This window comes from Trachypithecus francoisi, unplaced genomic scaffold, assembly GCF_009764315.1.
Source record: "Trachypithecus francoisi isolate TF-2019V2 unplaced genomic scaffold, Tfra_2.0 Lachesis_group0, whole genome shotgun sequence".
Classification (NCBI taxonomy): Eukaryota; Metazoa; Chordata; class Mammalia; order Primates; family Cercopithecidae; genus Trachypithecus; species Trachypithecus francoisi.
In genome coordinates this window covers 132,675,229-132,702,639 of record NW_022681453.1, presented here as the reverse complement: position 1 = coordinate 132,702,639, position 27,411 = coordinate 132,675,229, and the positions used below count along the sequence as shown (strand labels likewise).

General features: G+C 40.4%; 1 protein-coding gene across 1 annotated transcript in view; it reads right to left on the bottom strand.

Moving 5' to 3' along the window:
* MAP3K13 (mitogen-activated protein kinase kinase kinase 13) overlaps positions 1–20,565 on the bottom strand; it is a 147,171-nt gene extending 126,606 nt beyond the window's left edge. Inside the window, exon 1 of the mRNA XM_033211944.1 lies at positions 20,166–20,565. The gene's annotated coding sequence lies outside the window, so the exon portion shown is untranslated. The remainder of the gene's footprint in view (positions 1–20,165) is intronic.
* Positions 20,566–27,411: the final 6,846 nt, after the last annotated feature.

The following is a 27,411-nucleotide window of genomic DNA, read 5'->3' as shown; positions in this document are numbered from 1 at the left end:
TAAATATAAAGAGAGGTAGGAGGAAAAAGGAGAATTCCAGAAAACCAGTAAAATATACTGTAACTAGTAAACAATGCAACATTTGAAAAATTAAATCCATTTTCCCCAGGAGATTATTTGTTGGAGCTCACTGCTTAGTTGGGGTATAAAATAGTCACCAATTTCATGCTACATTTATATTTATTTTTCTTTTCTTTTCTTTTTTTTTTGAGACGGAGTTTTGCTCTTGTTGCCCAGGCTGGAGTGTAATGATGCGCTCTTGGCTCACTGCAACCATCGCCTCCCAGGTTCAAGCAATTCTCCTGCCTCAGCCTCCTAAGTAGCTGGGATTACAGGCGTTCACCACCACACACACCTGGCTAATTTTGTATTTTTAGTAGAGACAGGGTTTCACCATGTTGGCCAGGCTGGTCTCAAACTCCTGACCTCAGGTGATCCACCCGCCTCAGCCTCCCAAAGTGCGGGGATTACAGGCGTGAGCCACCGCGCCCGGCTACATTGATATTTCTGAAATCGCCTCCATCACAAGTTCTTCACATTTAGGGCAAGTTCTTTTGTATTGTTCCCTCAAAATGCCTGATGACATTGTCACTTGAATGAAAGAATGCTTTCTGCTGCTGCCATCTACTGCAAACCTAAAAAATATGTTTTAAAAATGTGAAAGAGAAAATGGGCTAGTATTAAAGAATAATTTATAAGTCAGACAAGTAGACTGAGATCAATGTCATGCTTTACTTTTAACTAAACTATTAATTATTCCAGGCCTCTGAATGATGATCAATAAGGCAACATATAAGAAATAGAGTAAATAGAGATGTATAAAGAAATAAAGTAAGCTACACAGAACAGTATTAAATGGCTTTGTAAAGCTACACCTTGATATACCTATATCCATATACATAATCTGTAGTCTGTCCAATGTATGAAAACAAGTCTCGGCCGGGTGCAGTGGTTCATGCCTGTAATCCCAGCACTTTGGGAGGCTGAGGCGGGAGGATCACGAGGTCAGGAGATCGAGATCATCCTGGCCAACATGGTGAAATCCCATCTCTACTAAAAATACAAAAAATTAGCTAGGCGTGGTGGCGCATGCCTGTAGTCTCAGCTACTTGAAAGGCTGAGGCAGGAGAATCACTTGAACCCGGAAGGTGGAGGTTGCAGTGAGCCGAGATCACGCCACTGCACTCCAGCCTGGTGACAGAGCGAGACTCGTCAAAAAAAAAAAAAAAAAAAAAAAGCAAATCTTCCTTTGTGTTATGAACACCTCAATTCAAAAGTATTAGAAAAATGAAGTGCAAAATTCACTTTTACTAATTTGAACAAATGTGAGTTCAAAACTTATCAAGGTAGATAGATAAACATACTAATAAGGCAGAGGGAGGAGGAGGAAAAGGTTAATGAACAAGCAATTCACAGACAAAAATGTTGCACCCTTTGGAAAGGGTATAGCAAAATAGGTACTCTTCTATACTGCTGATGGCTAAATAATTGCTGCATCTTTTTTGAAGTACAATTTGGCAATGGGTATCAGTAGACTTAAAATGTAAATATCTTTTGACCCAAGATTCAAGTTTGAGAAATTAATTCTAAATAAATAATCAGTACTCTGCAAAACAATCTAGCTAAAAGGATTTCGTCACATAATTGTTTAAAACAAAAATAACTGGGAATAATATAATACTCCCAACAATGGAAGGTATTAAATAAATTATGATAAAACTATTCAATAGAACACTTAAAACCTTTACAGGTTGTATACTAAAATGTATAAGAACAGGTAAAAATATTCATGACAAGGCCGGGCGCGGTGGCTCAAGCCTGTAATCCCAGCACTTTGGGAGGCCGAGACGGGCGGATCACAAGGTCAGGAGATCGAGACCATCCTGGCTAACACGGTGAAACCCCGTCTCTACTAAAAAATACAAAAATCTAGCCGGCCGAGGTGGTGGGCGCCTGTAGTCCCAGCTACTGGGGAGGCTGAGGCAGGAGAATGGTGTAAACCCGGGAGGCGGAGCTTGCAGTGAGCTGAGATCTGGCCACTGCACTCCAGCCCGGGCGACAGAGCGAGACTCTGTCTCAAAAAAAAAAAAAAAAAAAAAATCATGACAAAGTGTGAAAAAAGGCAAGCAACACAATAATGGATACCAGGTGATCTAACATGTGTAGATGACTAGAAGGATGAAGGATTTAGATCACACATATATCATGCCTATCTCTGGATATAGAGAGACTGGTGATTTTATTTTCTTCTCTTTTAATATAAATTTCTAGATTATCTGTGAAGTATAAATGTATTGCTTTTGGGAAAAGTTACAAAAATTGATAAGGTAGGAAATGTTCACTGCTATTTTAACCAAATTATTTTAACTTTAAAAAACGTGTTATTGGGGTTTTGGGGAGATGTTGGTCAAAGGATACAAAACTTCAGTTAGAAGGAATAAGTTCAGGAGAGCTCTTGTACAACACAGTGACTGTAGTTAATAACAACGTATTCCACACCACGTGAAAAATTGCTAGAATGGATTTTAAATGTCTCACCACAAATAAATAATAGGTATGTGAGGTAAAACAAAAACAAAACTTGTTACAATTTTTTTCCCTTCTAATTTAAGCAAGATAGCCTGAAAATGATTCTGTAATACACTATGCCAGCAGTTTCCAACCTTTTTGGCACCAGGGACTGGTTTCGTGGAAGACAATTTTTCTATGGATTCAGGGCACAGGATGGGAGGGGGTGGTTTCAGGATGATTCAAGTGCATTACATTTATTGTGCACTTTCTTTCTTTCTTTCTTTTTTGAGACAGTCTTGCTCTGTCGCCCAGGCTGGTGTGCAGTGGTACAATCTCGGCTCACTGCAAGCTCTGCCTCCCGGTTCACACCATTCTCCTGCCTCAGCCTCCCGAGTAGCTGGGACTACAGGTGCCCGCCACCACGCCAGGCTAATTTTTTGTATTTTTAGTAGAGACGGGGTTTCACCGTGTTAGCCAGGATGGTCTCGATCTCCTGACCTCGTGATCTGCCCACCTCGGCCTCCCAAAGTGCTGGGATCACAGGCGTGAACCACCACACCCGGCCCACTTTATTTCTATGATCACATTGTAATATATAATGAAATAATTACACAACTCACCATAATGTAGAACCAGTGGGAGCCCTGAGCTTGTTTTCCTGCAACTAGACAGTCCCATCTGGAGGTGATGGGGGACAGTGACAGATCATCAGGCATTAGATTCTCATAAAGGGCATGCAACCAAGATCCTTCACATGTGCAGTTCACAATAGGTTTCCTGCTCCTATGAAAATCTAATGCCACTGCTGATCTGACAGGAGGAGAAGCTCAGGCAATAATGCAAGTGATGGCGAGCAGCTGTAAATACCAGGTGAAGCTTAGCCCACTGGCCTGCTGCTCATCTGCTGTGTGGTCCAGTTCCCAACAGGCCACGGACCAGCATCAGTCAGTGGCCAGGGCGTTGCAGACCCCTGCACTATGCTGTAATAGAGAGTGTGTCTTTTCACTAGAGTGAGGGATGGTCATGGATGGGATAAACTTTGAGGAGGTGGGAGGATTTGGAATGAAAAGCCTTAACAAGAAGAAGGTGTATGCGTTTACGTGTGTGTGTGTGTGTGTATGTGTGGGTGTGTGTGTACTTTTTTGAGAGAAAACAGAAAAGTGTAGATGGCAATAAAAGATGATGAGATTAGTAGAAACGGGGCTCAGTGTCTCACGCCTATAATCCCAGCATTTTGGGAGGCCAAGGTGGGTGATCACCTGAGGACTGGAGTTCAAGACCAGCCTGGCCAGCATAGTGAAACCCTGTCTTTACTAACAATACACAAATTAGCTGGTGGCGCATGCCTGTATTCCCAGCTACTCAGGAGGCTGAGGCAGGAGAATCACTTGAACCCAGGAGGTAGAGGTTGCACTGCACCCCAGCCTGGGCGACAGAGCGAGACTTTGTCTCAAAAAAAAAAAAAAAAAAAATGAGATTAGTAGAAATGAAGTTGCAAGATCCCATTTCCAATGACATTATAGAAGGCAGATCACCTGGTGAAAGGAAAAGGTGACAGATTTGGGATTCTATGGAGCAAGAGAGGTTTCGACAGCCACTGTGGGAAACGACAGATAGAAATGAAAGGCCACCAATCAGTCGTGAGGGCCTGACTGAGGATGCAAAGCAATCAACATGGTAGCTGAAAATATGATTAAGGAGGTACTCTGTGTTGGGCATAGTCAGAGGAGGACAGACCAAAGGCTGATAAGGGGTGGCGGAAGTGATAAATGGCTAATGATATTTCCAAGCTGGATGGGGCATAAAGAGAAAGGGGTCAAGCGCATATTCAGTTTGGTATCTACTGCCATGTATAGCATGTAGTAGAGCAGGGTAATATATGTTTAAGAAAAAAAAAAAGAAGCGAGGAGAAACTGTGTAAGGAGAGGGGTACAATAATTAACTGAGCATCTATTATGTAACAGATTCTTTTGTCACAGATCATCATGTCTCTTCTTATTGGCTGGGTTTCTCCTTTGCCTATAAGCATGTCCATGTCTCTCCTTTTCAAAATTTCCTTCTGACTTATCGACTCACTCCCCTTTTCTTTACCACCAAACTTCTTGGAAAAACACTATATACCAGGACTAGCAAACGCTAGGCACATGCCTACGCCTCTATGCCTCTTCCCAGATGCATAGCAGGTATAGACAGTAGATGGTGGCATTCTTTCCCTCGGACATACTCCATCAACATATGCAAAATTGAGTAGCACCTAGCAAAGGGCCTTGTGTGTGGGAAACATTTAATAGCAATTTTCTAAATGAATGAATGCATGCATATCCTATAGCAAGGTAGATTTGTGATCTATCACATTTACTAGAACAAATAATAAAAGTTTTTGCACCGTATCTTTGATCTCCTGGAAATGGGTTCCCTTTATGCTCCTAAAAATAGTACCTTTGGCTCCTCATAGGCAGGAAGCCTTTGCTTAGGTCAATCTAGTTAGCTGCATGCCAAGCTGTCTCTAGCTACAGTACATTCCAGTTTGAAGGTATGTTTTGGGGTTATGTGGCTCCTCATATGCAGGAAGCCTTTGCTTAGGTCAATCTAGCTAGTTGTATGCCAAGCTGTTTCTAGCTACAGTACATTCCAGTTTGAAGGTATGTTTTGGGTTCATGTATATTTTTTTACCCTCCTGCTTTTTATTATTCCATTTCTAGTCACTAAAAAATACCTGGCTGGACACAGTGGCTCACATCTGCAATCCCAGCACTTTGAGAGGCCAAGGCAGGCAGATCACAAGGTCAAGAGATTGAGACCATCCTGGTCAACATGGTGAAACCCCACCTCTACTAAAAATACAAAAATTAGCCAGGCATGGTGGCATGCGCCTGTAGTCCCAGCTATTCGGGAGGCTGAGGCAGAAGAATCACTTGATCCTGGGAGGCCGAGGTTGCAGGGAGCCAAGATCATGCCACCGCACTCCAGCCTGGTGACAGAGCGAGACTCTGCCTCAAATAAATAAATAAATAAATAAATAAATAAATAAAAAACAACCTGCTGAGAGTCACACTTTTGCAGCACAGAGGAGGAAAAAAATAAAAACAAGGCCCTCCATTGTCTCTTAGGTACAGAAACCATCTTTGATAAGGCATTAATTCCACCCTGCAAGTAGGATTTGCATAATCTCCAGGCCTGTTATGGCAGACAAACTCTTAAGGTGGCCCTGATGATCCTTACCTTCTAGTGTTCACACCCTTGTGTGATTCCCTCTCTTTGAGTGTAATACTTGCTTCCAATCAATAGAATACAGAAAAGGTGCTGGGATGAACATGATTACATGCACGTAATATATGAATATGCTATATAAAGCTGGAGTACTTGTCTTGAGTCTCTCCCTCCCTTGCTAGCTGTAAGGAGGCTAGTGGCCATGTTGGGGAACCCCCCATGGCAAGGAAATGTGGGTGGCCTCTATGACCTAAGGGCAGACTTTAGCCAACAGGGAGAAAAAGCAAAATAAAAACACTATAGTTCTTGGTACTACAACCACATCCTAAAACCACAAGGAACTGAATGGTGTTAATAACTTATGTCTATGAGTTCCCCAGTTGAGCATCCAGATGAGAACGCAGCCCTGACTGAAGTTATGTGAGACCCTCAGAGGAGGACACAGGTAGGCCATGCCCAGTAACCGAGGTGACAAAGGTATATTGTTTTGAGCCACTAAGTTTGTGATTATATTGTTATGCAGCAAGAGAAAATTAATACACCCACAGAACTTCACACCATTCCATCTGGAAACAACTTGCTTCACATTTATAGAAAGCATCTAATAAAGATTATAATGGCATACTCTAATACTCCTTGTTATATAAATAATAGTGAGTAACATAGCAAACATCTTGCCTGATGACTCAAATAAGCATGATGTATAGACCTAATATCAGTGGCAACAATCACACCTAGTATTGTATTAGACAGTTAGCAGAGTTATGAAAATATTCTTGCCTTCCAATGTCCTTTGTTTCCTAAAAGTGTTGTCTATGTCATCCTGGAGTTTCTTTATATAAAAGTCTCATTTCCCAGTATGTTTCTAAAATAGCAAAAGCCTGTGGCATAGATAAGACACATAGAGCAGCTTGCAGGTTGCACTGAAAACTGCAGAACAGACAGATGAGTATATTACTTGTGCACTGCAGCATGCAGATCGCCCCAAAACTTAACAACTTAAAACAACTAACATTTATTATCTCGCACAGTCTCTGAGGGGCAGGAATCTAGGAGCAGCATGGGTGGGTGGTTCTGGCTCAGGGTCTCTCATTAAGTTGCAGTCAAGCAGTTGACCAGGGATGTAGTCCCCTAAAGGCTGGAGGAACTACTTCCAAAATTGTTCACTCACGTGGCTGTTTGCAGGAGGCCTTGGTTACTTGTCACATGGGCCTTTCTGCAGGGACATCTGAGTGTCCTCATGACAAGGCAGCTGGCTTCCCCTAGAGCAAGTTATTCACAGCAGGCAAAAAGCTGCAGTGCTTCTTATGACCTAGTTCAGAGTTTGGCAAACTTTTTCTTAAAGTGCTAGATAGTAAATATTTTAGGCTTGTATGCCTTATAGTCTGTATCACAGCTACTCATCTCAGTTGTTGTCGTGTAAAAACAGTCACATGCAACACACAAATAAATGGGCATGGTGTATCCCAATAAAACTTTATTTATAAAATAGGCAGTCAGCCTGAGAACTACAGTTTGCCAACCTCTGACCTGGTCTCCAAGGCCAGTGACTTGAAGCCTCTTGCTTCTTCTTGATTCTATTCATTAGAAGCAAGTCATTAGGTCCAGCCCACACTCAAGGGGAGAGGAATTAGGCTATACCTCTCAAAGAGAGGAATAAAAAAACTTTTAGACATGTCTTAAAACCACTACCACAGGCTTAACACAGAAAGCAGAATGTGGGTTAAATATTGCAGTAGTTTCCTCGGCATACTTTAACAAATTATCACAAACTGGTGGCTTAAAACAACAGAAATTTTTTCTTTTACAATTCTGGAGGCTAGAAGTCCAAAATCAAGGTGTTGGCAGGCCCATGTTCCTGCTGAAGGCTTGAGGGAAAAACCGTTCCTTGTCTCTTCATAGCTTCTGATGGCTCCTAGAAATCTTTGATGCTCCTTGGCTTATAGCTTCTTCAGTCCAGTCTCAACCTCTGTCTTTACATGGTCCTCTTCCCTATATATACATCTGTGTGTCCTCTGCTCTTCTTATAAGGATACCAATTGCTGGATTTAGAGTTCACCCTAATCACTATGACCTCATACGTAACTAATTGCATCTATAAAGAGCCTGTTTCCAAATAAGGTCACATTTTGAAGTTCTGGTGGACATGAATTTTGGGGGGACACTATTTTGTGTTGTGGTGTGTTGAATAGTATGCCCCCAAAATTCACATCTACCCAGAACCTCACAATGTAACTTTATTTGGAAATAAAGTATTATATTAGTTAAGTTAATATGAAATGAGACTGGATAGGATGGTGTAATAGTCCTTTCTCACACTGCTATGAAGAAATACCAGAGAATGGATCATTTATAAAGGAAAGATGTTTAATTGACTCACAGTTCTGCATTGCTGGGGAGGCCTCAGGAAACTTACAATCATGGTGGAAGGCAAAAGAGAAGCAAGCACCTTCTTCATAGCGTGGCAGAACTCAGTGAGTGCCAGCAGGGGAAATGCCAGACACTTATAAAACCATCCGATCTCATGAGACTTACTCACTATCACAAGAACAGCATCGAGCAAACTGCCCCCGTGGTCTAATTAGCTCCACCTGATCCTGCCCTTGACACGTGAGGATTATGGGGATTACAATTCAAGATGAAATTTTGGGTGGGGACACAGCCAAACCGTATCAGTTGGGTTCTAAATCCAATGACTGATGTCCTTATGAGAAGAAGAGGGCCACTTAAGCCCTGAACTATATTAGGGAAGTTTCTCACCATCTTCAGGGTAAAGTACACATTCCTTAACTTGGTACATAAAGCCACTGCTGATGTGTCTTTAGCAATTTCTCTGTCCTCATTTCCTGCCACTTCCTTAATATTCACTCTAGTCAAATGGAGCTGCTCCTTCTCCCAACCTATTAGGCTGCATAGCCTCACTGCTTCTTCTGCCTATAGTGCCCTGTCACCTCTTTTCCTTGGACTCACGGAGGTACCCCATAAGTTATATCAGGTTTTATTTGCAATGAGAATGTCACCTAATGCGAACTGCATACTTTATTCCACACCTTTATTTTGTACTATTAAAAAATCTTTGATTATATATTCTTTACATACATGAAATTCATAATCTCATGTGCTCAGTATAATAAATGCTGACAATGCTATACATTCATGTAACCACCACCCAGAACAAGACCTAAAACATTTTTATAACCTCTAGAAAGTTCCCTGGTGCATCTTTCCAGTCAATAAAACACCTCCCCTCCACCCCTTACCAAATATATTTTGACAAAAAAAAAAAAGAATTAAAGGTCACAAAACAACCCTAATTTTTCCCACTGGTTATTAAAACTGCTTTGCATAGTTTCAGCTTGCATGATCATTTTTATAGTCACATATTACTATGCAAAGTGAGGGCTGTCTGTATATTTTCATGTTTCCTTTTATTTTCTTTTCACCAATTTAGTTGTATCTGTGTGTGAAGAGTTGCTCTAAAGCAGAGGTAGGCAAACTATAGCCCATGGGCCAAATCCTGCTGGCTGCTTATTTTTATAAATAACACTTCATTAGAACACAGCCCCTCTCCTTCATTTATTTATTGTCTATAGCTGCATTTGTGCTACAATGGCAGAGTTAAGTAGTTACTACAGAGACTACATGGCTCACAAAACCTAAAGATATTTATTATGTGGCTCTTTATAGAAAAAAATTCCCCAGCCCCTGCTCTAAAGCAATGTTTTGTAAAGTTTAGCATGCATCACAATCACAGAAAGACAAATCATGGTACCATACCCCCAGAGTTTCTGATTCAGTTAGGCCTGGGGTGGAGCCCAAAAATTTCCTCTCTAACAAGATCCCAGGTAACACTGATGCTGCTGGTCTGCAGAACACACTTCGAGAACACACTGTTCTAGAGATAGCATTTTATTTTATTTTATTATTTTATTTTATTTCATTTCATTATTTTAGTTTAGTTTAGTAGTTTTTTGAGACAGAGTCTCACTCTGTCACCCAGGCTGGAGTGCAGTGGCACGATCTTGGCTCACTGCAACCTCCGCCTCCCCAGTTCAAGCGATTCTCCTGCCTCAACCTCCGGAGTAGCTGGGATTACAGGCACCCACCACCACGCCTGGCTATTTTTGTATTTTTAATAGAGACGGGGTTTCTCCATGTTGGCCAGCCTGGTCTTGAACTCTTGACCTCAGATGACCCACTCGCCTCGGCTTCCCAAAGTGCTGGATTATAGGTGTAAGCCACCACACCCAGCCTAGAGATAGCATTTTATAATTTTAACTTATTACGGTCTACCTCATACACCATACTATTTTGTTTCCACCTTTTGTGCTCTTGTTATTATGTATTTTACTTCTTTATATGCTCTTAACTCTATTATACATTGTTATTATTTTTGCTTTAAACAGGTCAGAATCTCATTCTTTGTAAATTAACACAAGTAAAATTGACTTTTTATGGTGTATAGTTCTAAGAGTTTTAACTTACATATGGATTCGTGTAACTGCCATCACAATTATTCCCTCTGTTAAAGGATCTAGCAGGAAAGGAGAGCATGAACAAATGGGGAAGTTGACCACAGAGATGTAAAGTATAAAAAAGAATCAAGAAGAAATGCTAGAAATAAAAAATAAATATCAAAATTGAAGAATTCATTTGATAGGCATAGGGGTAACGTTATATAATGAAGGCAACTTCTGTACTGAGTTGTAAGGGTTTCATAATATGTTCCTTATTCAGTGAACCAGCACTATTAACATCCACTTATATGTTAGTAATTTCCAACTTGCTACTTATGGCTTCTAAGTCATATCTTGTATAATTTCTTAAGTATATTGTTTGAAAACTTGATTCTTGAGCTGAAAAAAGTTCTAGCAAAATTATTTTCTTTTTTACAGCTTCTTAAAACACCCATATAAGCCACTTGTTTTTCATGTCTTTATTTATTTATTTATTTATTTATTTTTATTTATTTATTTTTTTGAGACAGAGTCTCACTCTGTCACCCAAGCTGGAGTGCAAGGGCACGATCTTGGCTCACTGCAACCTGTGCCTCCTGGGTTCAAGAGATTCTCCTGCCTCAGCCTCCCATGTAGCTGGGATTACAGAAGCACACCATCACACCAAGCTAATTTTTTCTATTTTTAGTAGAGACAGGGTTTCACCACGTTGGCCAGGCTGGTCTCGAACTCCTGGGCTCAAGTTTTCTGCCCACCTTGGCATCCCAAAGTGCTAGGATTACAGGTGTGAGCCACCGTGCCGGGCCATTGCTTTTCATGTTTATTCCTGTGGGTCTCATTATCAAATCATTTTTCAGATAATAGATTATACAGGCAGCCCTTTACAATTTTTCAATTAGTGACTTTTTATGGTCTCTCCTTGATGAGCTTGTTTACTAGTTGGTGTTAACCTAGTTATTTTAGGGAGTTTTAGTGAGGAAAATTTGTAGTTTCCTAGATACTTGGGAGCTATTGTGTCCCCTCCCCACCCCCACCCCCACCATATTATTAAATTCTGAAAACTGGACGGACTATGGAAAGATAGCCTAGAGCTGAGGCCCAGTAGTTCTTAAACCTTCTGATTATAAATAATAAAGAATCAGGTTGCTAGAAAAGAGATCAAGTTTCAGCGACTAGGTCCAGGTTAATAAGTGTTAGAGTTATATAAGGTTCCTTTCTTTCACCCCCCACAACCCCCTATATGCCTTCTGTGGAATTTCTCATCTTCTAAATGCCCATTTTATCTTAACACAGGCCCAAAATCAGTTTTCAAGTTCTGATGTGAAATTCTTTTCATTATCATCTGTGTTGGCATTCTGCCTCCACTTATTTGCCTAAGTGTTTTTCTTGCCCATTTTTCTTAGATGAGATGTGTCATAAAATACCGTAAAGTGTGTGTTTACTTTGTGTTGCCTTTATTGAGAATTAGAGAGAAGGCTGCTACACTTTCCAGGTGTTCCGTAAGTGTCTGTGAAACATCCTGTGTACATTGCTTCTTCTAAGTTTGTATTGCAAGTGTATTTTGAAATGAATTTTACCAGGATTCATCACATCATTTTGTTATGGAAACCATTGCTACACATCTCACAACATGGCATTCAAGACTGAATCGTCAGGCTGGCTGCTATGGCTTACACCTGTAATCCTAGCACTTTGGGAGGCCGAGGCCAGAGGATCACTTGAGCTCAGTTCGAGACCAACCTGGGCAACATAGTGAGACTTCATCTTTATTTTTATTTAAAAAAAAAATTTTTTTAAAGATTTGTCTTTAAATTATAGAGTCATGCTCAAAGCAGTATATTTTATTGTCTCATTATAACAACAACCATTTGTTGTTCTGTGAGGAAGGCAGAATGAGATATTATTATCCCATTTTCCAGGTTGAGGAGCTGAGACACAGACGGATGATTAAATGAGATGGCACATGAGGAAGTATCTCGGACAGATCCTGGTGTACATGTAGATAGATACAGACATAAACACACATATATTCATACTTTTTTGCAATAAGGGGAGGGCCATAATTTTTTTTCTTTAAAAGAGTATATTTTACTATCAAAAGGCAAATTAGTGGCAGATCTAAAGTTAAAGCCTTTTAACTTCCGGTCATGTATAGTCTACCTCGTAAGCCCTATTCAGATGACATTGATGACATTTCCATTTCTCATTATTAGCTTTCCACATTCAGGAGAAACTGGTATCTATGATAGTAGTTCAATTTAAAAAATACAACCCATAAATATTGTAGGGATACTTCCTTAAACTTTTCTTTTCTTTTTTTTTTTTTTTTGTGAGACAAAGTCTCACTCTGTCACCCAGGCTGGAGTGCGGTGGTGCCATCTCGGCTCACTGCAACCTCCGCCTCCTATGTTCAAGTGATTCTCCTGCCTCAGCCTTGTGAGTAGCTGGGATTACAGGCACGTGCCACCAGGTCCGGCTAATTTTTGTATTTTTAGTAGAGATGGGGTTTCACCATGTTGGCCAGGCTGGTCTCAAACTCCAGACCTCAAGTGATCTGCCCATCTCAGCCTCCCAAAGTGCTGGGATTACAGGTGTGAGCCACCACACCCAGCCAATTTCTTTTCTTTTTATATTTATTCTGGCATTACATACCATTTTGACTTCTTTTTGAGATTTCTTTTTCTGAACAGGATGGGCCTTGGGTCAAATTCCGGTTAAGGTGAAGTTTGGCCTCTACTTTGTCTTCTGGTTCCTCTCCTATTTCTTATGTGACAACTCATATTCCATAAAACTTCAGTTCATGGGCAGCAACAGAAGGTAGGGGAATCTGATTCATCAGTAAACTATGAGTCAGAGACCAGGCATGCTACAGAAATCTAGAATGCATAAAGACTGTCCGTCTACAGCCCTTCAAGCAATTAGGAGCTAGGACTATAGGAGCTGAGTACAGAGAAGCAAAGGGTTAATAACCTGGAGTTTGCTAGGCAGTGACAGAGGAGGGCTGAGCAGGCCAGGCAAGTACAGTTGGCCCTCCTTATCCTCTTCACTATCTGTAAATTGAAAATATTTGGGGAAAAAAATCGCATCTGTACTGAACATGTATAGGCTTTCTTATTTCATAAACAATAAAGTATAACAATGATTCACATAGCATTTACATTGCATTAGGTATTATAAATAGTTAGAGATGATTTAAAGTATACGAGAGGATGTGCATAGGTTATATAGGTTTTATATAAGGAATTTGGACATCCTTGGATTTTGTTATCCCTAGGAGGTCTGGAACCAATCCTCCACCAATACTGAGGGACAATGTGTATGGAACCTGCAGCAAGGAAAATGAAAAATGCTTTGCACCTTCAGTGACTCTTTGCCTGGCTTACTATGGTGAATTCTGCTGTAATGTGACATTAGCCTGGAGTAATTGCCACAGTTGGCTGGCCAACCAGCAAAGAGGGGATGGGGTGTAATCACAGCTCTTTGGGCAGAAGTGTTTTCTTTACTCAAGTTGTTGAAGGGAAGTGGATCCAATTACATTACTTTGTATCAAAGAGGGGCTTACTATAGCTCTCAAAAATACTGTATTTTGAGGAGAGGATCAAAGCAACACTTCTCCAAGTATGTTGCATGTTCCAGATGAACAAAGGATTCTGTGGTCAAACACTGTGGAAAATGCTGCACGGTCCTCTTACTAGAAACAGTAACATCCTAAAGGTCCTAAGAAGTTCTTGCAATAAGTTCATTTAATTGTATTTAATGTACTATTATGGTTAGTGCTTTTAGTGTTCTGCTCAAGAAATCTTTGCATAACCCAAGATTGCTAAGATATTTTCCTATTTTTTTTTTAAGGTTTCTGGTTCTGTTTAGATCTATGATCCATGTCTATTTATCGATAGACGCATGTCTATTGCAGTTTTGTGTATAGTGAGAGCAGCATGAAATTTTTTCCCCCTATAAGAAAATCCATTTGTTAGCCGGGTGCGGTGGCTCATGCCTGTAATCCCAGCACTTTGGGAGGCCGAGGCAGGCAGATCACTTGAGGTTAGGAATTCTAGACCAGCCTGGCCAACATGGTAAAACCTCATCTCTACTAAAAATACAAAAATTAGCCATGTGTGGTGGCGCTCACCTGTAATCCCAGTTACTTGGGAGGCTGAGGCAGAAGAACTGCTTGAACCCAGGAGGCAGAGACTGCAATAAGCCAAGATGGCACCACGGGACTCCAGCCTGGACAACAGAGCAAGACTTCATCTCAAATAAAAAAAAAAAAAGAAAAGAAAAAAGAAAATCCATTGTTTCAGCAACATGTTAAAGAAAACTACCCTTTTCTCACTGAACTGACCACCTGATCAAAAATCAATTGACCTCACATGTGTGAATCTATTTCTGGTTTCCCTATTCTGTTCCACTGACATATCTGCCTATCTTCAAGGCAATATCACACTGTCTTGATTAATGTTTCATAGTTAAGTGTTCAAGTCACGTATTATAAGTCATTCACCTTTTTGTTCCTTTTTAAGATTGTTTTAGCTATTCTATATCTTTTGTATTTTCACAAAAAACTTAGAAATAGTCAATTTCATCAATACTGCCTGCTGAAAGTTTGATTGGGATTGCATTAGATCTACAGATTGATTTAGGGAGAAATGACACCTTAACCATTTATATCCATGATCATGGTATATATATTGCACTTTTTATTTCTGAGTTAAGTTTTTCTCAGCAATGTTTTACAGTCTTGAGTATAGAGGTGTTGTCCTCTTTTGAAAGATTTATTCCTGTGTGTTAGATATATTTTTCTTTTTTTTCTTTCTTTCTTTTTGAGACAGGGTCTTACTCTGTCACCCAGACTGGAGTGTAGTGGCGTGACATAGCTCACAACAACCTCCACCTCCTGGGCTCAAGCGATCCTCTCACCTCAGCCTCCTGAGTAGCTGAGACTACAGGTGTGTGCCTCTATGCCGGGCTAATTTTTGTATTTTTTGTAGACACAGTGTTTTGTCATGTTGCTTAGGATGGTCTTGAACTCCTGAGCTCAAGCAATCCATCTGCCTCAGCCTCCCAAAGTGCTGTGTTTACAGGCATGGGCCACCACACCCAGCCTCTTTTTCTTTCTTTTTTTTTTTTTTTTTTTTCATATTTTTAGTTTTTTTTTTTTTTAATGGATGTGAGGTCTTGCTATGTTGCCCAGGCTGGTCTTTAATTCCTGGCCTCAAGTGATCCTCCTGGCTTAGCCTCTTAAAATGTTGGAATTACAGGTGTGAGCCCACTGTGCCCAGTCAGACATTTTTAATGGTGATATTTTCACCTATTTTAGCTGTTGTTTCTAGTATGATTTTTATGTTGACTCTAACCTGTGGCCTTACAAATTCATTAATTAATTCAAGTACTTTTTTAAAGATTTTATAAGGCTTTTCATGCATACAATCATGTCATCTGTTAATAATGACAGTTTTATTTCTTTTCTGCACTTTAGGTCTTTTAATTTGTTTTTCCTTTTTTGTTTTTGCCTTATCATACGAGCTCTATACTAAGTATCTAATATACATCATCTCATCTTTACAACAATCCAATGTTATTCCAATTTAACAAATAAGAAAATGTGGCTCAAAAAGGTTCAGTAACTTGTCCAATCAAGATTGCACAGCTATTAGTAGATCTAGAATTCAAACCCAGGTAGTCTTATTCCACACCTGTATGTATGACTACTAAACTAGTTTATAAATTTGGAAAACTCAAGGGCACAAGAACAAAAAATGTTATCAAATTAATAATAGGAAAAAAATTCCATTACTGGCAAAGAATATAAAGAGTTCACAGAAGAAAATGGCATTTATTTTAAATATGAAAAGATGCTCAACCCCTCTCATAATGAAAGAAATACAAATTAAAACGAAGATAAAATGGTACAGCTGCTATGGAAAGCAGTATGGTGGTTCCTCAAAAAATTAAAAATAGAATTACCATATGATCCAACAATCCCACTGCTGGGTATATAGCCAAAAGAACTGAAAGCAGGATCTCAAAGAGATCCATGTTCACAGAGGCCTTATTTGCAATAGCCAAGAGGTAGAAGCAACCCAAATATCCAATGATGAATGAATGGATAAACAGGATATGGCGTATACATACAATGGGATATTGTTCATCTTACAAATGAAGGAAATCCTGCCACATACTACAGCGTGGATAAGCCTTGAGGACATTAGGCTAAGTGAAATAAGCCAGCCACAAAAGGATAACTACTGCGTGATTGCACTTACATGAGATAGCTACTAGTCACTCATTGAAACAGAAAGTAGAATGGTAGTTGCTAGAAGTTAGTGGGAGGAGGAAGTGGGGAGTTGTTATTTAATGAGTACAGAATTTCAGTTTCACAAGACAGAAAAGTCCTGGAAAACTGTTGCACAAGAATGTAAATACACTTAACACCAGTGAACTGCACACTTGAAAATGGTGTTAGAAGATTTTTAACCACAATTATAAATGAAAATTAGTTTTTAAAACTTCAACACAAATTTTATTGTAAATTCTAAAAAACAAACACTATGCCGAAACCATAACTTAACCTATCAAACTGGCATAAATCCAAAAGTCTGATGACTCTGTTGGCAAGGATCTAAGAAACAGTACTCTTATAATGGGGGGAGGGGTACACATTGGTACAATCCCTAAAGAAGGCAGTTAGGCAATATTTATGATACCTTTTAATCCAGTAATTCTACTTTGGGGAATTTAGTCATATGGATATACTTTATGCATGTATAAAATGATACATGTACAAGGTTATGAACTTCAGCATTGTTTACAATAGGAAGACACTGGAAAAAACCAAAATGTCTATCAATAGGTGACTGGTTATATAAATTATAGCACATCCGTACAATGGAATAGTAGGCAGCTATTTAAAAATGAGGACACCCTCTATGTACTTACATGGAAAGAGATTCAACATATATTACAAATGAAAACATTTAGAACATTACGTATAATGTTATGTGTGAAAAGGAGGGAAATAAGAATCTATTTATACTTTTATATTTCCTTACATATATATCAAGAAACTCTGGAAAGATACATGGAAAAATAATAGCCATGGTTTGGGGACCCTGAATGGGAGCTGAATGGATGGAGGACGGGCTAGGGTGGGAAGACTTTTCAATGTATAACTTGATATGTTTTGGTCTTGGAAATGTGAATATATCAGCTATTCAAAAAATTTCTATGGTTGGAAATAAACTTTAGTAACACCAGTTGACATTAATTTATTCATACAATGATTTACCAAGTGTCTACTACATGTCAAGCCGTCACTGTCCTAGGCACTGACAATATGGCCCTGAACAAGACAAAGTTCTTACATTCTAGAGGGAAAGACCAAATATATATCCTACATACACAACACACATACATAAACACACACAGGCATACATATATGTACACACATTTTTTAATTTATAAAATAAACACTGCCAGGTGGCTATTTAAAAAAGAAAAAAAGAAAAAGAAATTTCGGGCACGGTGGTTCATGACTGTAATCCCAGCACTTTGGAAGGCCGAGGCAGGCAGATCACCTGAGGTCAGGAGTTCGAGACCAGCCTGACCAACATGGAGAAACCCCATCTCTACTAAAAATACAAAATTAGTTGGGTGTGCTGGCACATGCCTGTAATCCCAGCTACTCCAGAGGCTGAGGCAGGAGAATCGCTTGAACCCGGAAGGCGGAGGTTGCAGTGAGCCAGGATTGTGCCATTGCACTCTAGGCTGGGGAACAAGAGTGAAACTCTGTCTCAAGAAAAAACAAACAAATAAACAAACAAAACGGTAAATTAGGTTAAAGGGAAAAGAAGTGTTGTGGTGGAAGTGGAGTAGGGTGCCATTTTAGTTAGGGTAGTCTGGGAAGGCCTCTCTGAGGAGGAGCTGTTTGAATAGAGACCTGAATGAAGGGTGGGAAGACACAATGAGGGGGAAGAGCTTTCTAGGCAGCAGCTGCCCTAAGGTAAGAGCAGGTTTGATGTGTTCAAGAGAAAGCAACACACCTTTGTAGCTAGAGCAACCTGAGTGAGAACAATGGTAGGCAATGATGTAAAACACATGCTTGAAAGCCAGATCCTGAAGGCTGCTTTGTAGGGCATGAGCAGTGGTCTGGATGGTATAGGCACCTATGGAGGTTAAAAAAATTTTTTCAAAGGGGCTTGTTAACAATTCAGCTAGTACACACCTGTATGGCCTTCCAGGTTGTTAAAAGACTGAAATATTTCAAGTCCCATGAGAAAATAGCTGCTTCCCCAGCAACAATGTCACCTGCCACACTGGCTTCTTTCCCAGGACACCCCCCAGCCCTCCACTCCTTCTCATCAACCAACAATTAAATAAGGAACTTGGCCCAGCCGAAGCTATTGACTTGGAGACGTTAATCAGCTCAAGAGGCTAGAATCACGAGATTCAGAAAGCTAGAGAGTGAGTAAAGGTTTTCACTTCATTGTAGCCCTAGAGCCTTCTTAGGACAATGCGTCCTGGACTTCCATCTCACCAAGATTCAGCTGGGGCCCAGAACCATCATCTGGGCTCCCGCTCAATACAGCAGAAACAAGAAGCAGGCTGGAGAAATAGACTGAGGTCTGAGATGAAGACAGAGGAAGGGGAAACCCAGTGAACATCTACATAAATAATCTCTCTTCTGGGCACTCCTCCAGTGATTTGAAAGGCTACTGGCTAGGCCGGGCGCGGTGTCACGCCTGAAATCCCAGCACTTTGGGAGGCAGAGGCGGGTGGATCACGAGGTCAGGAGATCGAGACCATCCTGACTAACACAGTGAAACCCCGTCTCTACTAAAACCAAACAAACAAACAAAACAATTAGCCGGGTGTGGTGGCAGGCGCCTGTAGTCCCAGCTACTCAGGAGGCTGAGGCAGGAGAATCGCTTGAACCCGGGAGGCGGAGCTTGCAGTGAGCCAAGATCGCGCCATTGCACTCCAGCCTGACCGACAGAGCGAGACTCTGTCTCAAAAAAAAAAAAAAAAAAAGGAAAAAAAAAGAAAGAAAAAGAAAAAAGAAAGGCTAGTGGTTAATAGTCAGCCTTTAGACCTTTTATATATTTATACAGTTAAAAGTCATAAAATTGTCATGTACCAGGTTTTTAAAAAAATGCATTGTGGTAAAAGGGAAATAGAAAACACCAACCTTTCCATTACCACATGCGACCTTAACATTCTCATAGCTGTATTAATAAAGTCAATATGTTTGTGTAACAATGTGTAGTTCCTGGATCCTAATCTCAAGATAGAATTAGAACAGCTGAAACACGGCAACTCTAATTTCATATATGAAACTCATTTTACACACCATAGTACTGGGAATTTAGTCTAAAAAATCCATACAGATGTCAAATTTTAAGAAAACAGATTTCTCTGAAGTTGCGTGAAACCTCAGGCTGCTTGCCACTTCTGTTTTACAAAGTTCCTCTTTGAAAATACATTCTGCTGCTCTTAAATCTAGGATCCCAACATCTTGTTACAGGGTATTAAGTTCTACTTTATTCTCATTCTTTTAATTTCTTTGAACATCAAAACCTCCAATTTAATTATATTTGCTAACATGAATCTGTAACTATGAACCTAAACCAGAGGAAAAGCAACTGGAAAGAACACGAGGAGAAATCTAAGCACTGCTTAGAAACAATCTCTCGGCAGTAGATACATACTCACTTTTATTTTCTAACTGTAAACACTCACTCAACATAAGACATTAGAAATCATTTCATGCACACAGGACCTGTTTTAGCAGCACACTTGCTGAAACACCTCACGGCTTTCTTTTCCATTAAAAAAAATAAAACTACTGCTGAGTGCTGAAACTTTCTTTTCAGTAGTTCTAATCTGTAAGATTCACAGCCAGGTAGAAACTTGATTTAATCTTTGATGGAAATTATTCTTACAATCCTTTTGATATTAAAATGTCATAATAGTTTTTTAAAAACTACTTACACCAAGCTGAAGTCTGAACAGACAGCATGGAACTACCAGCAGCCGACAGTTTCCTCATAGACTAAACTAAACTTTGCTCCCTTCCTGGCTGTTTCTGGATCAGGTTCACACTGATACACATTTACAGTGGCCTTGGAAGCTACCACCCAACAGAGCGAGGTGGGAGGGTGTGTTAATCCAACTCTTGTTTGATAACCGCTTATCAGCAACTTCTCAAAGGTCGACTTAAACGTGTTTAAAGAGACAAATGTAAGGAAGATTACAGGGAAAACCTGAAAAATCTTATAATCTCTGATGGCTGGGCTTTGGTTTCCGAGGGGATTTCTTTCCCATATGTTCCTGGAAAAAAGAAAAAAAGAAAAGGATAGTCCTCTGAGCTTCAAATATCTTGCTTTCCTCTCAGAACTTTCCCAGCCACCTGCGGTGGCTCTCGCCTGTAATCCTAGCACTTTGGGAGGCCAAGTTGGGCAGATCACCTGAGGTCAAGAGTTCGAGACCAGCCTGGTCAACATGGTGAAGCCCCATCTCTGCTAAAATACAAAAATTAGCTAGGTGTGGTGGCGGGCATCTGTAATCCCAGGTACTTGGGAGGCTGACACTCCTTTTTGAAATTCCATTTCAAAAAAAAAACAAAAAACTTTCCCTTCCTCCTCAGAATCTAAACATTGTATAATCATTGCAGAAAAGGGCCAGAAAATTGCTTCTCCACAATAGTTCTTCCCCATCTGCATTCTCCCTGACTCCTTACTAGAGAAAGAAAAAACGCAAAGTTCTTGGTAAATGTAGTACTTTCTGACATTCAAACCACCGGCTGATCTGATGTAAATTGAAAACTTGGATCCCAAATTCTATTCTTTGCAAGATACTTCATCTCCTGCTGCATTCCTAAGCTTCTTTCCCTTCTGAGCTACCATCTTTCTTCCTTTTCTTTTCTTTTTTTGAGGCAAAGTCTCACTCTGTTGTCCAGGCTGGAGCACAGTGGTACGATCTTGGCTCACTGCAAACTCCACCTACTAGGTTCAAGTGATTCTCCTACCTCAGCCTCCTGAGTAGCTGGGATTACAGGCATGTGCCAACGTGCGCAGCTAATTTTTATTTTTGTACTTTTAGTAGAGACAGGGTTTCACCATGTTGACCAGGCTAGTCTCAAACTCCCGACCTCAGGTGATCCGCCCACCTCGGCCTCCCAAAGTGCTGGGATTACAGGTGTGAGCCACTGCGCCTGGCCTTGCAATTTCTACCATTAGCCTTTGAAGTAGCAACCATTTATTACATCCTTACTGCACTACTCACTTTATGAACATTATTTTATTATCTCCCAGGCAATAAATTTGGGGATCATCTTCAATTCTTTTTAGTCTGACTCTCTGCATCCAATGTGATCCTTTCACTATCCTGGGGATCTTCTGCAACAAGCAATGTGATAGGCAAAATAATGCACCTCTCAAAGATGTCCATGTCCTAATCCTGAGAACCTGGGACTATGTTACCTTCCATGGCAAAAGGGACTTTGCAGGTGTGATTAATGTTAAGGACTTTGAGATGGGGAGATTATCCAGAGGAGTCCAACCTAATCACATGAATACTTGAAAAGCAGTGAACCTTTCCCTCCCAGCTGTGCTCAGAGAGATGTGATACGAGGACTTGACCAGCTCTTGCCAGCTTTGAAGATGGAGGAAGCGGGACTTGGAGGACTGCAGGTGGCCTCTAGAAGCTGGGAATGGCAAGGAAACTGATATTTCCCCAGAGCCTCCAGCCCTGCTGACATCCTGGTTTAGCCTAGTGAGACCCATGTTGGTCTTTTGACCCACAGAACTATAAGATAAACTTGTGCTGTTTTTAAACCACAAAGTTTGTGATAATTTGTTATGGGAGCAATAGAAAAATAATACAGGTACTTTAATTTCAAGCTCCCTTTAAAGTATAATACTCAAGACTGAATAGAATACTCAAATGAAAACTGATACAGAAAAAAACTGTGGAACTATCAAATTCCTTATTCTGGATGCTATACTTTTATAAATGCAAACCAAGATTATTTCAGATTTTTAAAGCATTATACTCTTAACTTACTAGCTTCCTAAGTCTTTGCCCCATGAGTTACATTAAACCAAGTGCCTACCTCTACCCTCATTTTTTTTCCTTTCCTGTGTTGAGATCAAACACACACAAGTTTCCCAAGTGTGGATCCTGGTTCTATCCCTTGCTTGCTGAGTGGTTTTAGGTAATTTGCTTAACACCTCTCTGGGTCTCAGCTGTCTCATCTGTAAAACAGGCACAATATTTCACCTACCTTTTAGGTAGGATGAAGTGATGTAGCTCATACGAAGTACTTGGACCTGTGCCTGGAGCATAGTAACTGCTGGGTAAATGTCAGCTGCTACTGTAAGGAGGGGCTTTCTTGTGGGAGCTGAGGAACAGGCTGAGATTTGTATCTGGATCAATAGATAAGCTGTAGAAGAAAGCAGAAGCTCCGAGGCAGGGGTGGCCTGGAGAACAGGAGCCACTCTAGATTCTGCTAAAGTCCTGGGGGTGTGGTGGGGTTTGAAGCTTTTAAGTACATGTGGAAAGGGCTTGAGTTGATCCTAGCTGGATTTCATGGGTCTGAGAACCCCACTTTCCCCTGGAGTTGCAAAGTGAACACTTGCTACCTGCCAGGCACTGTTCTAACAGTGAATCCATCTGACAAGACCGTTATTCTCCTGGGACTGACATTCCAGCAAGAGGGTGGATAATAGACAACCCAGGAAATTTCAGGGAGTGCCAAGTACTGTGATGATAAGAGAACAGGGTGACTGGGGAAAACTCAATATTCAGGACTCACTGAGAAGGAGGGATGTTTGAGCTGAGAGGAACGTGAACTGAGGAGTGAGGGGAAGAAATAGTGTTTCAGGTGAAGGAATCAGGTGTGAAGCAAGTAGAAAGGAACAGTGTTTCAGCCAAAGGAACAGCCAATGTAAAGGTTCAGAGGCAAGAATGACCTTGGCTTGCTCAAGAACCAAGAGGAAGAAGGCCAGTGTGGCCAAAGGAGAGAGAACAAGGACCAAATGTGAGGCCCAAAAAAGTAGTCAGGGATCCTGTAACTGTGGGGAGAGGTTTGGATTTCATACAGTGAGATGCCATGGGAGGGTTTTCAGCAGCCAAAGGACAGAATGTGATTGACAAGGGAACACTTGAACCTGACAGAAAGCTGGTCCTGCCCAAAGCCTCTGCTTCAAGTTCCAGAATCCCCTTCAGACCCAGTCTGATCATACCTGGTCCTTCTACCTTCTCAGCTTTTAGCCACTCCTCTACCTCCCAAAACCAAACAGGCAGTTTTGAGGTGACCCTGAGCCAAGGTAGCAGTCTATGAGGAGGAGAGAGCAAGGGATGCAAAGCGACACACATGATGGCTGCAAGTTCCTCTTTGTAGTAGGCTGAATGGTGGCCCCTCAGAAAGAACCCATGTCGAATCCCTGGAATCTATGAATGTGACTGTATTTGGAAAAGGAGGCTTTGCAGATGTGATTAAGGATCTCAAAATAAGATCATCTTGGATTATCTAAGTGGGCTCTAAATCCAATGACTTGTGCTTGTGAGAGGACCCCCTCATTCTTTTCTCAATTAATTTTAGAGATGAAATACAGGGCCCTACATACAACCTTTTTACATTTCAATTTTGGTTTTAGCCCACTTTTCCAAACCATTAAGATCATTTTGAATCATGCCAGCTGTCCTCTGTCATAGTAAGTAACCTTTTCAGCCTAACTACATCTACTTAATTACCACGATTTCACCCAAATTATTAGTAAATAAACATTGAACAGTCAAGATTGAGAATAGAGTTCTGAAACATGTATTAGAGACGTTTAGTTTGATATTGATCCATAAATCAATATTCTTTGGGTACACATGTTTGATCAGCTACAAAACCACCTATTCTCATACAGCTTATATTTTTGTAGTTCCTCAAACATTTCAGGAGAACAAAATACCTTATAAGTAAAGCTATGTCCACAGCATCCCAATCTTGTCAAACTCTAATGGAAATGAAGATGAGTTTGTTTGAGCAGTTTTTTAAATTGTGCTGGCTCTTAGTGATGATCATTTTTTTAAAGAGTTTACAAACTATGAGTTAATTCTTTTTTTCTAGAAGTCTCCTTGAGGTTAAAAGGAAGTTTACACAAATGGAGGAAACGACAGGAATCTCCATCTCAAAATAGGAGATATAAGTGGAGGAGAAAAGTAGGGGAATATTAGAAAAGAAAGCATGGCGGAAGGGGCGAGCACGGTGTGCCCCTGGGAGAGGGAAGAAACCAGGCTGGTCACAGTAGGAGTGGTTGTTGAAAAGTACTGGGAAATTGGAGTTGAAACATAGAATGTAAAGTCTAGAAAAAGGGACTGGGATTTAAACTTAAAATATCAGAAAATGGGAGGAATTGAAAGATTTTAAAGCAAGAAAATAAAATAATAAATGTGCTTTAATAAACAACCTAATTGAAAAGTGGGCAAAGTATATGAACAGTTCACAGAAGAAATATAAATGGCTCTTAAATACATAAAAAGACACTCAACCTCACTCATTATAAGAGAAATAAAAATTAAAAGTACAATGACATCATCTTAACCTATATTTTCACCAAACAAATTGGCAAAGTTAAAAAAATTTCGGCTGGGTGCGGTGGCTCAAGCCTGTAATCCCAGCACTTTGGGAGGCCGAGACGGGCGGTTCACGAGGTCAGGAGATCAAGACCATCCTGGCTAACATGGTGAAACCCCGTCTGTACTAAAAATACAAAAACAAAATTAGCCGGGCATGGTGGCGGGCGTCTGTAGTCCCAGCTACTCGGTAGGCTGAGGCAGGAGAAAGGCATAAACCCAGCAGGCGGAGCTTGCAGTGAGCTGAGATCCAGCCACTGCACTCCAGCCTGGGCGACACAGCGAGACTCTGTCTCAAAAAAAAAACAAAAAAAAAAATTTCATAAGACACAATGTCGATGAGGTTATGGGTTATGGGGAAATAATGGAGGATAAATTGATAGAACCTCTCTGAAGAGCAAATTGGCAATCAAATTATGAACACATACACTTTCACCCAGCAATAACTAAAAACATACATACACACATGTATATGTGTCAGTTTAACTGCAGCATTGTTTGCAAAAGAAAAAGATGGAAATCAGGAAGGAACTGGTAAATTAAATTATAGTACAGATATCTAATAGGATACTAGAATGTAAAAATTAGGTGACTTTGGGAGGCTGAGGCGGGCGGATCACCTGAGGTCAGGAGTTCAAGACCAGCCTGACCTACACTGAAAAACCCCATCTCTACTGAAAATACAAAATTAGCTGGGCGTGGAGGCGCATGCCTGTAATCCCAGCTACTTGGGAGGCTGAGGAAGAATTGCTTGAACCCGGGAGGAAGAATTGCTTGAACCCGGGAGGTGGAGGTTGCGGTGAGCCAAGATCACCCCATTGTACTCCGGCCTAGACAACAAGAGCAAAACTCTGTCTCAAAAAAAAAAAAAAAAGGTATGCCAAATGTATTGTTGTACACTGGATCAGATCCTGGAATAGAAAAACCACAGTCATGGAAAAACTGGTGAAACCCAAATAAAGTCTGGCTTTTAGCTAATAGTCGTGTACCAATGTTAATTTCTTAATTTTGATAAATGAGTCATAGTTATGTAAGATGTTAACATCAGGAGAAGGTGCGTAAAGGTTCTACAGGAACTTTCTGTACTATCTTAGCAGATTTTCTATACATCTCAAATTATTCCAAAAACCAAAAGTTTATTAAAACAATAGACTTTTTCCCCAATAAACAGACATTTTAAAAATTATTAGAGCAGCTATGATGAAAACGGCTTGGAGAAAGAAGAAGTTAGAACCAAAAAGGTCAGATGGACAACTATGGGAGTAATCTTGGCATGAGGTAATGAGGGCCTACATTAGGGTAAAGGCTATGAAATTACAGTGAAAATAATTGATCAAAGATAAAATGTATTTCAAAAGAAAAATACTTGCAATATCAAAGAGAGATCAGAACAGTGGCACCAGTGACAAAAGATGGAAATTAGATGAAGGGAATGAGATTTATTTAACTCATTCATTCAACAAATATTTGTTGGTACCTACTATGCAAGGCACTATGCAAGGCGCTGGGGATATGAGAGTGAGTTTATAAAGGCAAAGTGTGAAGGGACTCTAAAATGTCCTAGTTGAATTGTCCAAAAGGCATCTGGATACACACAGTATGAGAGAACAGAACTGAGTTAACTGAGAAAGATTATACAGAGTGAGGAAGGAGCGGTCAAAACTGAGCTGTGAAATATAAACACAGGGTAATACAGGAGAAGCACGGAAAACAGAGAAGGGATGGACAGAGGGTTTTGAAAAGGAGCAGGATGGTGTAATTTCCTGGAAACCAAGACAAAAGAAAGATCTAGGAAAAACGGTTAAATCAAATGCACTGTCTAAGAAACAAAGATATACAAAAGATGACAAGATGATTACAAAAAGAGAGCGAGATCACTGATGGCCAAAGTCACCCAAGAAACTTCTTTCACTTTCAGTAAAGCCTAAACGGAACTCAGATTACAGAAGTCAACATTTTCCTAGAAGAAAGTCCTTCTGATTTACAGCCCTTTGGAAAATAGAATTCCACTTAACGTGCTCCTCAAACTGGGGTATATGAAGTCGCAGAACAGATCTTTCTGTAGTATCAACTTTATATAGGGGAAAATATATTGAAAGAGAAAGGAAAATGCAAATTTGCCATGAGCTTTTAAAGACAAATCCTGACATTTCAAACATAAAATGCCCTTATAGGAAGGAGGTCATCTTCCTATTTCTAGGGCTACAAATTGACTTACCATTTCTGTAAGGGGATACTTGGGTAGAAATTAAAGAAGCACTTATATAATAGCCAGCTATAGGGAAATGTGTACTTGCTCTTAAAACTCAGTTATGGCCAGGCGTGTTGGCTCACGCCTATAATCCCAGCACTTTGGGAGGCTGAGGCGGGCGGATCACCTGAGGTCAAGAGTCAAGAGTTCGAGACCAGCCTAGACAATCATGGCCAACATGGTGAAACCTTGTCCTACTAAAAATACAAAACTTAGCCGGGCATGGTGGCACATGCCTGTAATCCCAGCTACTCACGAGGCTGAGGCAGAATTGCTTGAACCCAGGAGGCAGAGGTTATAGTGAGCCGAGATTGCGCCACTGCATTCCAGCCTTGGCAACAGAGTGAGACTCTATCT